General features: G+C 44.2%; 1 protein-coding gene across 6 annotated transcripts in view; it reads right to left on the reverse strand.

Moving 5' to 3' along the window:
- Positions 1–14,892, reverse strand: part of CEMIP2 (cell migration inducing hyaluronidase 2) — a 76,101-nt gene extending 61,209 nt beyond the window's left edge. For 3 of the 6 annotated variants that reach the window (XR_009447619.1, XM_059656897.1, XM_059656893.1), the window contains exon 1: positions 13,695–13,836. The gene's annotated coding sequence lies outside the window, so the exon portion shown is untranslated. Of the gene's footprint in view, positions 1–7,514; positions 7,624–9,462; positions 9,513–13,694; positions 13,837–14,790 lie in introns of those variants that run through there. The other 3 variants (XM_059656894.1, XM_059656896.1, XM_059656895.1) reach the window with 3 other exon arrangements.
- Positions 14,893–15,209: the final 317 nt, after the last annotated feature.

The following is a 15,209-nucleotide window of genomic DNA, read 5'->3' on the forward strand; positions in this document are numbered from 1 at the left end:
GTTTCTTTGCTGAGAGAGAGAGAGAGAGAGAGAGAGAGAGAGAGAGAGAGAGGAGGGGAGAGAGGGGGGAGGGAGAGAGAAGAGGGAAGGAAAGAAAGAGGTGCTATGCCACATACTGTTCTTATTGCAGTGGCTGTAGATAATTAAAACATGCCCAATGGCTTCAGAAACGTGACATTCAACCTCTTCCATTACTTCCCTTCCTCAGCAACTAGAGTGTCTCAGAGTCACCTGACTTCATTCAATTCCCTTATAATTAATCCTCCTCTATTTCTGCCAAAGCAATGAGTAAGATCCTAGTCCTGAGGGTACCTCCAAATGGCTCTAAACTCCAGCAAATCCATTAACACAAAATGTGGTCATTAGAGAAGCCACAAACAAGCGTTCCCAGGACCCAAATGACCTGGAAACGAATGGGGACAGAAAGGAAATCTAATCAGGAATTGCTGCTGATTTTACACCGGGCAAAGGGCATTCTCAGAGTCAGCGTGCCTGTCAAAAACACTCGGTGTGTGCGGTGAGATTTCTGAACAAAAGCAATTATGTATGAAGCTTAAGCTCCATGACAAAGGGAAAGCAATGGGATTTAAGGTGCTATTGAAGAAACGACTGCTTGTGCCAAGGAACAGAATGAACTAAAGGATACATCCTGCTGGAACAAATGAGAGAGGATGAAGAAAGTCCCCTTTATGATGGTCTATTGACAAAGAAAAGACTAAACCAGAAATTCTAGAGGACCAGCCTCGCCAGGGTGGGAGGGAATCAGGGCTGTAATGTGCTCTAAAGCGAGTGGAAATCTTTTGTTTGAGGCTGCAATCATCTGATACTTCATTGTTTCAGGGTGAGAAAGGGTGCTACTTAAAAGGCTGGAGTGGCCTTTTGTGGGAGATAATGTGTCACCAGATGTACCCGAAATTCAATAAAAGGCAGAGAGGCAAAATGAAGCCACCTTCCTTCTGGGAATAATTTCTGTCTTTACACAAACAAAAGGGTATCTTATCATGAAAATTCAATGGTGTCCACCCCCAAATTAAAATGGTCAAGAAATCAAAAATAATCACGGTTGGGTTTTCCCCATAACCCTTCTGGGAAACTATGTTTTCCTACACGTGTTCTAAACCCATTAGCTCTATTTTACTGAAAACCATATAAATGCGTAAGCAGCAAAGTCATTCTTTTTCTAAGAATACGTATCTTATTATCAAAAAAGTCATATGTATGCTAATTTACTCAATTTATCATTTCTAAAGATATAAAATACACATACAGTGCTTTAGAATTTCACTTTACATTTATGAGTTTACATTAGGAATAGTATGAATCGATTACTTTAAAATATATTGATTGCTAGTTACAAATTTTAATTATTCATGGTGGGGGGGATGACATTTCCCTCATTCAATAAGCAACATGAGATTTTGTGGTCATTAGAGGATTGTGGTAGAAACTGGGGAAGATAAATAAAAGATTTACAGCATCCCCAAGAAGTGCAATTCCTAAATGCAATTTGAAATCACTTGATTGAAGGCAGAGTGAAACTGACCAAGGAAATACTGTGAAAATGGTGTGGTCGGGATCCCAGACTTTCTCAACAAGGACTGTCCAATCCATAAGGCTCTTAATACTTGCAGCACTTGCTTGAGTTTGAGAACCAAACAAGAACCTAATAGAGGAAAGAGGATGAAGTGTTTCCTCTGGCTTTCAAGACTTCACGGAGAGTACTATTAGGTGTCATTTTAAAATTTTTGTTACAGGCCAATGTTTTTACTTAACACACTGTAAATGTGTTTACATTGCCCGTCATTTCTAGTGGAAAGCACATACCATATAGAAGGAACACGTCCATATTTAATGACATATTTTAGGAGCTATTACAGCCAGTGCTAAATCCCTAAACCCAATCCAAAATGGGAGATAACCCAAGTCATTCATATTGAATTTGGAAATAAATTCCACACAGGTTTTAAAGCATAATTTTTGGTATTTAGATGTTCCTTGAAAGAGTTATCTTGTACTTATTTACCCTGGATGGTAAAAAGTGGTAGCCCAAAAGGCTTGGTAATACAGTAATTAATTAAAAAAATTAAATCATGGAATTAAAACTTTTCACGGGGAATTTAAGCAAAAAATTAAAGTAGATAATGAAAGAACTAAGAGTATGAAAGCATCATACCAACTTACAAGGTATAAATGCAAATGCTGAAAAAGGGGAAGCATTCAAAACCTAGTACTTTTGTCTAATTCTCAGTTTTCCTCACAAAAAACACCTTAAAAACTTGCTGTAATTTTAAATAAAATTATTCTCTTGGATAAAGAGTGTATAACCTGAAATAGTAACTCAGGGTGAGAGGGACTTATACAGTTGGCAGGAGCATTCAATTAATTTATTTGGTAATACATTATAATAAGTAATCACTGAAAGTATTTTTAAATTTCAAAAACAGTAAAGGAGATCATGATTGATTGGGCGGGGGTGAACTATAAAAAGGAAGTGATTTTAAGAAAATTGAGATATTCTCATTTAAAATTTTCAAACATGGTGCTATCTCATCCATGAAGCCTTCTCAGGATTTCACAAATTCCCTGCTTGTATTTCCCTGTCCTCTGTTTAAAACTTATTAGATCATCTTGTTTCTGCCTTATGTTTCAATTATGCATGTACCTGTCAGTCTCCTACATTGGACTGTAAGCTTCTTAAGAGCAGGAATGTCTTACTTATCTTAGTCTTCTCACAGGGCCTTCCACATAGTAGGTACTCAATAAATGCTTGTTGAACTTAGATCTCTATCTCTCTTACACACACACACACACACACACACACACACACACACACACACTCTTTCTCTCTCTCTCATTGGAATTTCCCATCTAATCCTTCTTCAACATTTCTTAGAGGCTCTAAGAAATGTGTCTAACCTCTCTATATCAGTTGCTCCAACTTGGGAAAAATTTACTACTTCAAGCAAAAAGTCAACGGATTAATTTTTACAAAATCCAATCCTAGTTTACAATCTAGTGGGTAAAAGGCATTAACAACCCCAGATAGGATTTCTAAAGATAAAGAACAGCAAGCTATCAAGACAAGCTCAACCTTTCACAATATTTTGTAAAAATTTAACACCATGAAATGCAGTAGGCACACAGGCAGAAGAAAGTGTTCCATTCCACTTTATCGTGACGCTGACATCCAATAAATGCTATCATCAAAGGGAAAGTCTGGAAAGTCTTCTCGATAAGAGATAGCAGCAGTAACTCAACACTAATAAAGGTGCTTTAAAGAGCTAAGTTTTCATGTTCTTTCTAACTGCTGAGCTGCTAAAATAGAAGGCAAATTCACTTCCATGCATGCTTAGCACTTACACAGTGGGCGAGGGCATCTGCCCTGTAGGCAATGATACGCTCCGTCGCCCAAATCATCCAGCTCCTCCAACCCAACACACAGAGAGTCCCACTGCTCAGTGCTGTGCCATGCACACTGGCCCCACCATACTGAACACCTGACGAAAAGGCAATGATTCTGACAGTAACCTGTAGAATTACAGTTTGGATACTGTTTTAAGAATTATGTCCTTAAACAACAAGAAAGCCCACTGCATGGGAGACCGTATTTGTCAATGATATTTCAGATAAGGGTTTAATCTCCAAAATTTACAGAGAATTCATACAACTTAACAAAAGGAAGATAAACAATCCAATCAAAAAATGGGCAAAGGACCTCAATAGACACTTTTCGAAAGAGGACATTCAGAAAGCCAAGAGACATATAAAAACATGCTCAAAGTCACTAATCATCCTAGAGATGCAAATCAAAACGACAATGAGGTACCATCTCACACCTGTCAGAATGGCTGTCATCAACAAATCAACAAACAACAGGTGCTGGCAAGGATGCGGAGAAAAAGGAACCCTGGTGCACTGCTGGTGGGAATGCAGACTGGTGCAGCCACTGTGGAAGACAGGCGTTTCCTCAAAAAGGTAAAAATGGAACTGCCATTTGACGCAGTGATCCCACTTCGAGGACTATATCCCAAGAAACCAGAAACACCAGTCAGAAAGGATATATGCACCCCTATGTTCATAGCAGCACAATTCACCATAGCTAAGATTTGGAAACAGCCTAAGTGCCCATCAGCAGATGAGTGGATTAAAAAACTGTGGTACATCTACACAATGGAATACTACACCGCTATAAAAAAAATTTTAAAAAAGGAACTTTTTACCATTTGCAACAGCATGGATGGAACTGGAGAACATTATGCTAAGCAAAATAAGCCAGTCGGAGAAAGATAAATACCACATGATCTCACTCATATGTGGGATATAATGATCAACATAATTTGATGAACAAGAATAGATTCAGAGACAAATGGCGGGGAGGGGGGGGAGGAGTTAGACAGCAACCAAAGGACTTGTATGCATGCATATTAGCATAACCAATGGACACAGACGCTGGGACAGTGGGGGCTTGCCAGGGGTGGGAATAACTGGGTGGGGGGTAGGTGGGTCAATCAGGGGGAAAGGAGATATATTTAAAACTTTAGACAATAAATAATTCAATTTTTTTTAAAAGGGAAAAAAATAATAATGTCCTTGATCAAAGAAGAAGAAAAAAACTTGAGAGTATCAGCATCCTGACTATTATTACCAGCCTGGCTATTTTCATTCAAAAATATGTTCTCATAACAAGTGTAGGCAAGATTTAAAAAGAGCTTACATCAGTCAAATCATTGCCTGCACAGGAATTCAGCATAAATGGCAGGTCTAAACCTATAGCTATTTGTGAGAAAATAGACAGATGGGGGGGTGGGGGGAGATTAAGTTTACTTTCATTCAGAGATGTGCTTGGTTTTGTGTAAGCACAGTCCGAAATCTCTAGATAGGACAGTGCCTTCACACTGTTGCACAAGACACATTCTCCATTATTACCATGCATTCGTATTTATCTTAGCCCTGTTGTCTTTTTCTTTCAACTCTTAAAAATCAAGATGAGTCACTATCACCTGCAACTAACTATCTGGCATGTCCCCAAGAAATAAGACACTCTGCACAGTTAGTTTACTTACTTTGATCCTGGCTCACTGTTACTAAGCTGGTCATACCCAGGCCAGTGCTTCGAGCTAGAAGAGGAATGCACCAACCTTTCATGATAAGCCTCTCTCAATGAAGTGAAAGGATAAGGGGCTGAGAAATTTTTAATTCCATTCCCTTACCTTCTTTCTCCACTTGGGGAATTTATACATTTTTGATAAATGATATTCCCCAAAATTAAACTACTATTATATACAAACACCAATATACTCCAGACTTCTAGCTTGGTACCATGTATTGTTTACATTATCTCCTCCTTCAAAAGGAAATTTTCCTAATGTATACTAACTCTATTAGAATGTAATAGAGAGAGATCATGAGGAATATTTCAAACATAGAGTCCTAAAAACCCTACACTTACTAAAAAAATAAAAATAAAAATCGGGGGCCATTAAGCCTTTGAGCTGGAATAAGTATGTGAGTTGGAATAAGTATTATTTAAAATCAGAAGATACTAGTTGTCTCCTGCTTAGAAATTCACTTTTCAGTTAAGCTATATTGTACTCTTTGCTAGAAAACTATTGTCAAGATACAGTAAATCCCTGGAAAACAAAAGTTAACTAAAAATACTAAGAGTTTGCTTATGTTGAAAACAACAAATGCTAATGGATCTGTATTTAAGGAATTCAGATTAGCAAATGAGTTAATCACAAAAGTAAATATATCCTCAGCAAATTATGTTGAAATCTGTTAAAATATGGATACCTCAAAACAAAGTGTTTATTTATAATATCTAATGCCCAAAGTAAACCAAGCAAACACTTTCCTGTTTTTAAAGTTAAATACTTTAAGTGAACTTTAAGAAATACTTTTAATCCATTTATTTCTCATTTATCCAAGGTACATGAGGCAGATGTCTGATTTTTCTGCCACCAAATAACTCATTAATCCTGTCTCTTTTTTTCAGATCTGCTAAGTATATCCATGCAAAGCTATCTTGACCCTAAAGCCAAAATGGCTGATAGAGCAAAAAGGCAGGAGAGCATTATCATGGGCAACAAAAGAGAAGCAGGAAGGATAAATACAGATCGACAGACCAACAGGGTGACAATGTACAGAGAGGATGACCATGTAGAATATCTGACATTCTTTGCCCATTCAAAAAAAAAAATTAAAGTATGTAGGCATCTGGGTAAAATAATTAAAGGATAAAAAAACCTGGAGGAAGACTTTTTGTCAACTTGAAAAATTGGAGAAAGAAAAGGGTCCTGTTACCTACCTGTCTTTGTTTTTCACTTGGTTTACATTTTTCCCATGATTATTCCTCAGGTTCCTTTTTCTCCCTAATTCTTTCCTTTGGAAAGCTTTTGTTTCCTCTTCTCCCTCCCAATGCTCCTTAGACCATCCCCCCATGGGCCTTGCCCCCCACCGGCGGGAGGAACTGCTGACAGTGACGGATGGCTGTGCAGAGGCACACACACAATGGCAGGGGCGGGCAAGCCAGCAGCCTTGCAGCTGGTCTTCCAAAGAAAGAACCCAAACCCAAGTCTGACCTGAGGGAGGCTGATTTAATTAAGGTCACAGCAAAGGGCAGAGCTGCCTGAGTGCTGAATTCTCTGCCAAGCGCCAGGGACAAAGCTTTAAAATACTTCTCAAGGAGAAAGATCCAAGACAAGTTATGTTGGTAGAATGTTAAAAGGTAAGGAGGCGGGGGGGGGGGGGGGGGGTAGACACAGAGATGTGTCTGATAATTAGGTACAGACGTACCAAAAGTTCATGATCCACTGAGACACAAACATCAAAATGCAGTGACAATCGGAAACTTTAATGAGTATGTTTTGACATGCCTTCCAGACTAAGAAATATTCCAGATGAATAACGAGATGTGCAGACTGAAGGGATCCAGAGCTACTCAATCCAGGATCAAAGCAAAGTTTCTATTCGTGGCAGGGCCAGGATCAGAACTTGAGGGTACTATTTCTCATATCTACGACACACCGCCTATTTTAAATATAACATTAACCACCAACGGTAAAGTCTTGCCAAAGGGAGAACACATTCAGGCTTGAGCACCTCCTATGAGACAAGGACTCTGCTAGATGATGGGGAGGCCCTAATGGTGCAAAAAAAATGTGCATGATCTCTCCCTTCAAGGAGCTGGAAGGCCAGTGTTGATGGGGCAGGAGATGACCCGAGCAAATAATTGCTATGCATGTTGGGGCAAAGGCACTGGGCTAGTGAGTCTAGAGGTAATCACCAGCGTTTATTAAATCCCTACAAATGGAAGAGAGTTTAAAGTTTTAAGAGCCCTGGCAAACTTACCCAAATGTATATAATCAGACTGCTGCTGCTAATAGCTTCCTTACTTTGTGCGTGTGAACTGAAATCTACCACTGAACCCTGCCACTAAAATGACACCAGACTGTCCAGCGATGACCAATGTGGGGGAAAACAACAGCCTCATGAAGGCTGGCAGGCAGACTCACCTGCAAATGAGCTCCAGGCCAAAATACAAAACAGTCCGTCAGAGTCCCTGTCCTTCTAAGGCATGTGATTCTCACACTAAAGTGGTGGCTGGACTTTCCATGGCTGAACAGGAAGAGAATATGGTCAGCAGAACAGGCAAAGAGGGGCTGCGTGATGAGCTGAAATGCCACAAGCACAAACAGGGAGCAAGAAGTGCTTTAAGGTTAAAGCCACGCTCAGACATGGGAACGAGGCAGATGGAAAAAGTTACCCATCAGCTAACCATACACTGTGAAGCCAGCCACATGGTAAGAACAGGGGTGTCTAAATCAGTGCAGGCACTTGGAAAAGCAGCAATGACATTAATCAGAAGAGGTCATTAACCAGGCTGAGAAGACGATTCCTCTCTCATTCGACCTTTTCAGCTAGCCCTTCATACACACCCAACTTCCTACCAGATTCTGTCTGTGAGCATGCCACGGATGGCTGGGAATGGCTATCATGAAACACCTATTAAACAATTAAAGCATCTGCCCAGTTTTGCTCAGTGATTAAGCATCAGCCTGCAGACCAAGGGGTCACGGGTTCGATTCCTGGTCAAGGGCACATTCCTCGGTTGCAGGTTCCCCAGCACCGCTGATTGGAGCATGTGTGGGAGGTAACCAATCGATGTATTTCTCACAGTGATGGTTCTCTCTCTCTCTCTCTCTCTCTCTCTCTCTCTCTCTCTCTCTCATTCTCTCCCCCCCCCCCTCCTTCCTCCCTCTCCCCCAACCTCCTCCCTTCCTTCCACTCTCTCTAGAAATCAATGGAAAAAAATATCCTCAGGTGAGGATTTTTAAAAAACACAATTAAAGCCACATCTTTTACATTAACGAAGTGCAGTATTTTTTAAATCCTCATAAAATTTATTTTTTATAGTGGTGGCACTGATGGTATTTAAAAACAATGTCCTGTGGTTGTGTTTTTTCAACCACAATAAGAAAACCAAACAATGACTCATTTTTCTCATTCCTTCTGAAACAGAAATCAGGCATTTATCTTTGTGCTAAACTTAATCTTCACAATCCCTAAAAGGTTAATGATTCATTCCCAACCTCATTGAACATAAAGAAACTGGCTATTCACTCTTCAGGAGAGTGAGTCACTATTAGTAGAGTCCATTGTGACAACAGAAAGTCTATAGTCTCCAAGAACAACCCAATAATTAGGCAAGAGCCCCCAAATCAGTCGCAATTTCACTCTTTGGAGAAACTTGGTAATCGAACATGACCAGGACATCTCGTTTGTGGTGGATGTTCATATGTTTTAAGATACACATCAAACTCATTCAACAAGGCCAATTCTTTTCTCAGTGGATCAATATGGATTGTCTTAAATTGCAACCCTTTCAGAAAACAATGTTCCAATTGCAGCATTAAAGCCATTTATTAAAAACATATTAAAGCTAAGACCATCACAGCTCTCCGAGGCAAACTTTTCATAATATAAAATTCCATCAAATGTTGCCCAATTTTTACTTCTTATCCAAACTAAGAGAGAGCCCCGATAAAATAAATGTAAAATGTTTATCCACTTGTTTTTATGTTTTAAAAACAAATGTCTTGTTAAAAATCTGGTTAAAAGGCTAGTCTAATAATAACAATTTCAAAGCAGACTTGCCTATTAGATCAAAGAACTGATTCGTTGGGAGGCAGCAATTCTGTTTTAAGTCTTTACATAGCTTCCGAGACTGTTTCACATTTTTTAAAGAGACGTTTTAATAAAGATTCTATGCCTCGTTCATCTTTGTATTGCTCACAGCAACCAGTACACTGCCTTGCACGCCTTAGGAATGCAATAAAATATTTGCTAAATATAGTTCGTGACAACCAACATTAAAGGCTTCCCAAAGCAAATATAAGGAAAAAAGAAAAGCACATGCAAACATATTGTTTATGCTTTTACACTATGATTCATAACACAAACCTGAATAAAAGTTCATGATCCACTGAGACACAGTTTCCAGGAACTTGTTTCTTTTTTTAAAAAAAAAAAAAAAAAAAAGTGCACTTCTACAATATTTGAAATGTCTTTACTATTTACAGAATATGCAAGTAAAGCTAACATTATTTTTACGCCTAGTTTCTTGTTTGACAGAAATGTATTACAAGTAACAACACCCCATCACATGCACCATATCATCTGTAAACTCTCCCAAACGAAAAAGAAGTTATAGTATCTGCCTTAAACTTGGGTGCAATGGGTTTCTAAGCTCAAATGCAAATTATTTCACCATTAAAATCACTAAACTGCTAACAAAACCTAACAGTAACAAGTTAGAGTATACTGGGGCGGGGGGGGGGGGGGGGCGGTGTATGCTGACTAGAAATAGGGACAAAGGGGTTCTTGTCCCTGCTCAGCCATTAATTTACTATGTGACCTTACCTAATTAGTGAGCCTCTCTGGGTCTCAACTTCCTCGTTTTAGTATGACTTTTAGGGCCCTTTAAAACTACATGCTAAGATTCAGCATGTGTAGCACTGATCTGAAAACTGATTTACATTCATACTGCCCTCCCCGCACCCCCCCCCAAAAAGTCACATTTCACATGACAGTTTTAAATGTCTGAGCATGGGTTTCTCTCAATGGCCATTTATTAAAATGTCAGATGAGCTTCAGTTCACATCAAGACAAGAATCAAGGCAAGTATACTAACGCAAGTAGTGCTGAAATATTCAAGTTTCACCGACAGCAGCTGCTGCTGAGAACAGCCTTTCTTTAACTGTGTAGTTGAAAATTATATCTCTTTACAGATAGAGAAAACTATGGTGATTTTTAAAACTTATGTTTCAATTACAGTTGACATGCAATATCATATTGATTTCAGGTGTACAACACAGCGAGTAGATATTTACATACCTTATGAAATGATCACCCCGGTAAGTCTACTACCCAGCTGGCAGGGGTGATTTTTATGGTCTCAACCATGCAAATGCATAGCTTTCTCTTCCTTTTATTCATTTACTTAGGATAGAGGAAAGCAGAAGGGCTAGCTTGCTTTGAGAGGCGGGGTGAAGACAGAACAGACCCAGACAAGACCCTCTCAATCGATGTACTATACCAGACAGCCCATCCTTCCAATTAGTGCTCACAACCCAAACGCCATGGAAAGATCTCCAGTGTCTGGGATGCCTGAACAAGTGAGGAATGCCATGGAACAATAGCTAACCTCAAGTCTGAAGAATTGCACTATTCAGAACAAAACAGGAATCAGTGACTCAGATCCATTAGACTAAATTACAACTTTTTATATGTATAGCTTAAAAAAGAACATATAAAGTACCTATTAATACCAAAAGACACTAGCTTGCATACACAGCATATTAAATCTAAGTTAAACCTCGAAGAATTCCACCGAGTATTTTAAACTCATTTTACAGATGAAGAAGCAAAGTGTGAAGAATTAGGGGATTTGCCCAATAGCAAAGGATTAGCAATTGTCAGAGCCTTGCTTTAAACTCAGTTCTGGTTTTAAGTCCTCCAATCTTTACATTTCAAAATGGTACTTTTTTAAAAAATATATTTTATTGACTTTTTACAGAGAGGAAGGGAGAGAGATAGAGAGTTAGAAACATCGATGGGAGAGAGAAACATCGACCAGCTGCCTCCTGCACACTCCCCACTGGGGATGTGCCCGCAACCAAGGTACATGCCCTTGACCGGAATCGAACCCAGGACCCTTGAGTCCACAGGCCGACGCTCTATCCACTGAGCCAAACCGGTTAGGGCAAAATGGTACTTTCGATAGAGTTTTCAGTCTCTACTATTTTGTCTGATTTAGGACATGTTATATTTCACTAAATTGCTATGCCCTCCCCCGCAAAAAACCTCTGGTCCTCCTTTGGGTTCTCACAGCATCCTGTGCATAAACACATGCTTACTGGGCCTTCTCATTGTTCATTTCCTTTTCTCCTTGGCTAGACTCATTTCTTCAACAGCAGAGACTGTCTTATCTTCCTTTATAGATAAGCCACTGTGGTCGCTCCCTGTGACCTCCCACGCTTCAGCCACTCCATCTAAGGCCCCCTCCCAAACAACAAGAACACTCCACAGAGCTGGTGGGCATTCAGTTTGCTTCCACAGGGCCTGACACACAATAGGTGATGAATAATTGTTAGTCAAATGGATGGTGGGTGGGAGGGTGGATGATGCACTACTCTATGTCACAGCACTTTACAAGGTACACATTTACATACAGCATCCCAGGTGAGTCTTACACGGTGAATTTCATAGTGATCATTTAAAAATCCTCTTTAGTGTAGGTCATCACATCATCATTCTCAATTTCAGAAACTTGCCCGGAGGTGCACAGCTAGTAAGTAACAGCCTTTCCATTTCAGCGTGGCCCCCAACTACTTTACCCCCTTGCTTCTGCCTTCTATTTCCAAAGCAGCTGCTAGAGAACAGGCTGGACTTGGTCAGTTGCAACAAGAAAGAGGAGTTGTCCCATTCTGGTTTCCAGTTGTGAAACCTGAGACTCCTGAAAATCTGTGGGTTACAGGCTAGATCAAGAAGGGAGAGTCACTCCATTAGTTGTCACAAAGGAAATCATGTAAGAAGTCACTGATTCCACTTCCTGTCCATACACACAGTGACCCATCCTCAGCTTGCTGCTCAGGCACAGGCTGTTCCAGTAGAGCAGGTGATGACTCAGAATTCACTTCTCACCTCAATTTTCTGAGGCTATAAACACACATTCATCAGATAAAAAAAATTGGGGTGGGGGGGGGCTGACTTGAAAGCCAGAAGACAGACTTCCTGGTTCCACTCCCACACACTCTGACCTATCCTTTTGTGCAGATTCACAGAAAGCAGAGGGGACTGATTTTCACATCAAGCCCCAAAAGGTGCTACCCAATGTTTGCCAAGCAGAGGAAGTGCTGCACTTTCTTCAGTTTGCCCAGAAATGCAAACTCGAAAGAGCCCTTTGAATAGCCAATCAAAGGCACCCAACCGGAGTGCGATGCCCAGAACTTGGAAAAGTGCAAGCTCCCTTCAAGGGTCAAGCAAACAGTAACAGCTCCTTTCTAGCCAACCAAAGAACCTTAGGGCTCAGTATCTGAAATGTGTGTGTTTCTAACACAGCCATTTCCAACAGGCATGCCTGGCTGCCCTAAGGATTCAGGCCTCCCTCAGCTCAGGTGAAACCTTCCTCTCTATCCCTTCCTCACATTCTCTCCACTTTGTTCTCCGGGAAAAGCTCAGGAAGACAACGTCCCCACAAGCTCAGCACGTGCAATGATCAAAATGCATTGTCACACGGAAGCAAGGCGAGTGAACACGGGCCGGTGAGTGGCTCCTATACGGAATGAAAGGTCTTCAAGTTTTAGGCATTCTTTCTCCTACTGCTCATGAAAGAGACATACAGCAAAGTCTGTTTTCCTAACCTCACGTGGAGAATTTAAGTGAAGGGTTTCTGCTCCACAGCGAGGGCTAGTGACACACTTCAACCCCCAGCAGAGAGCATCCAGGGATGTCGGGCCCTACGCCGTACTGCAAGGGATGCAGCAACCAGCATTAACTGCAGCATTTTGGGGTCCTCACGATTCCCCCTCATTTGCCAGGACCTCACAACTCGCCGTTGGAAAGCCAGGATTGGAGTCCTGCGCTGAGCTACACGGATTTTAAAACCGCGCCTTACTTTCACTAACAGAAAGCGAGGTGGGGGCGGGGGCCCACCAACCGCGGGGAATAGTAAAGAGACAAAGATCACCCCAAAGGCAGACGCGCGCGCCCTGAAGCCGAGACTCTGCAACACGCATTCCATCCACCTTTCACTGTGGGGTTTCCTGTGGGGTTTATTCCCCCGGCCCAGACCTCTCCAGAAAGTTTGAGGTTGTTCACGCAGACTTTCAAAGGTCCATTGTTTCCTTCCCCGTGAGACGTAATGAAAAGAGAGAGGCAGCGAACGAAATCACAGACCAAAGGTTCCCAAAGACCCTTTCTTTCGGGGAGGATTTGGAGGCGCGCGGGGACAGTGAGGAAAGGGTGCTGGGGGGAGGGGGAGGGGGGTGTTTTCCATCTCAGCAGAAATGCCCACATGCCAAACCGCCGGGAGCAGGGAAGGTGCGGGGGACCGCAGTCCGCGCTCTCACAGTGGCCCCCAGGGGGCAGCAAGGGAGGCGGGGCGGGGGACCGGGGACCCCCTCTCCTCTTACCTTTCCCTCCCCCGCTTAGCGTCGGCTAATTCAGGTGCCTACACGGAGGTCCAAAGAGACGGGGCCGAGTTCTGGGCGTCCCCGGGTCCGGCTCTCCTCTCCATGGCCAGGGAGCCCCCGAGCCCCAGCGCCTTCCGCCGCCGCCGCCGCCGCCGCCGCGTTTGGGCAACTGGCAGCCACGGCCTCAGCGGAGGTGCAACTCTCCTCCCGGGAGTGACGCGCTCTCCCTCCGCCTCCGCCGCCGCCGCCTCCAGCCCCGAGCCGCGGGCAGGGGGCCTCGGCTCGCTCTCTCCCGGAGCAGGCGCTCGACTTTCCGGGAGGAAGAGGAGGAGAATCGCGGCCGGGGCGGCGCGGGCCGGAGCGTCCCCGCGACAATGGAGAGGAGGCGGCCGCCGGGGGCAGAGCGGGTTCCCGGGAGTCGCGCTTGTCCCTGGTCGGCGGGCGCCGCGGCTCGCTAGGGTCGCGCTCTGCCTCCGCCGGCCAGACAAGCGGCCCGGCTCTCCAGGGCCCAGGGCTGCGGATTGGGCGGGCGGGCTGCGAGACGAGGGAGGTGGGGGGAGAGGAGGAGCCTGCGGCCGGAGGAGGCGGTGGCTGCGCAGGGCTCCTCCCGCCACACCGGCTCCGCGCGAGCCGGGGACGCGGGCACTTAGAGCCCGTCTCTGCGGCGCCGCGAACCGCTCCCCCGGGCACGGCGGCCGGGAAGGCTCCCCAACCCGCGCTCCGGCTGCAGCTGCGAGCTCCTACCCGGCCGCGCCGCGCGCACCCGCCGGGCTGAATCTGACCCTACGCCCCCTTCACCTCTCGGCTGAGCCTGGCTCTGCACCCCATCACCTGCAGCCGCGCCTGGCTCTGCACCCCATCACCTGCAGCCGAGCCTGGCTCTGCACCCCATCACCTGCAGCCGAGCCTGGCTCTGCACCCCATCACCTGCAGCCGAGGCTGACACTGCGTCCCCACCACCCCATGGCTGAGCTGGACACCGCACCTTCACCGCTCCCGGCTGAACCGAACTCTGCGCCCCATCATCCCCAAAAGAACTCCCACAATCCCCGCAAATGTTCTGTTCGTCCTGCCACCGCACCACTGCCGCCCCCACCTGGCCAACCACCGACGCTGGGTTCTTAGTCCTTTTCCGAAGACCCAGCCAGCTCTCGGGTCAGGACAGCCTTCTGGCAGCTCTGAACGGCCCCAGCTCCCCGTCCTAAAGGCAGAATAAATACACCTCCGGCTCCCCACGCCCCCTGCCCGCGCCTCTCTGGAATGGCTGCCGCTCGCAGGGGTGGCGCTGAAAGCCACTCCCCGGCCCACCCCAGTGTCTGAGTGCCCCTGTATGGCCGCCCCCACCCGGACTGGGGTAGCCCAGCCACCACCACCACGCCCCTCGCTGGAGCTGCTGTCACGGAGGAAAAGCCTTGGGCGCGGCCGGGGCTGGATGTCAGACCCACGAGGTTCCGAGCAAGTGACAGCAGCAGAATTGCCAAATCCGGACCGTCGTCATTCCCTGTTTAATTCGGA

This window comes from Myotis daubentonii, chromosome 11 (genome assembly GCF_963259705.1).
Source record: "Myotis daubentonii chromosome 11, mMyoDau2.1, whole genome shotgun sequence".
NCBI classification, from domain to species: Eukaryota; Metazoa; Chordata; class Mammalia; order Chiroptera; family Vespertilionidae; genus Myotis; species Myotis daubentonii.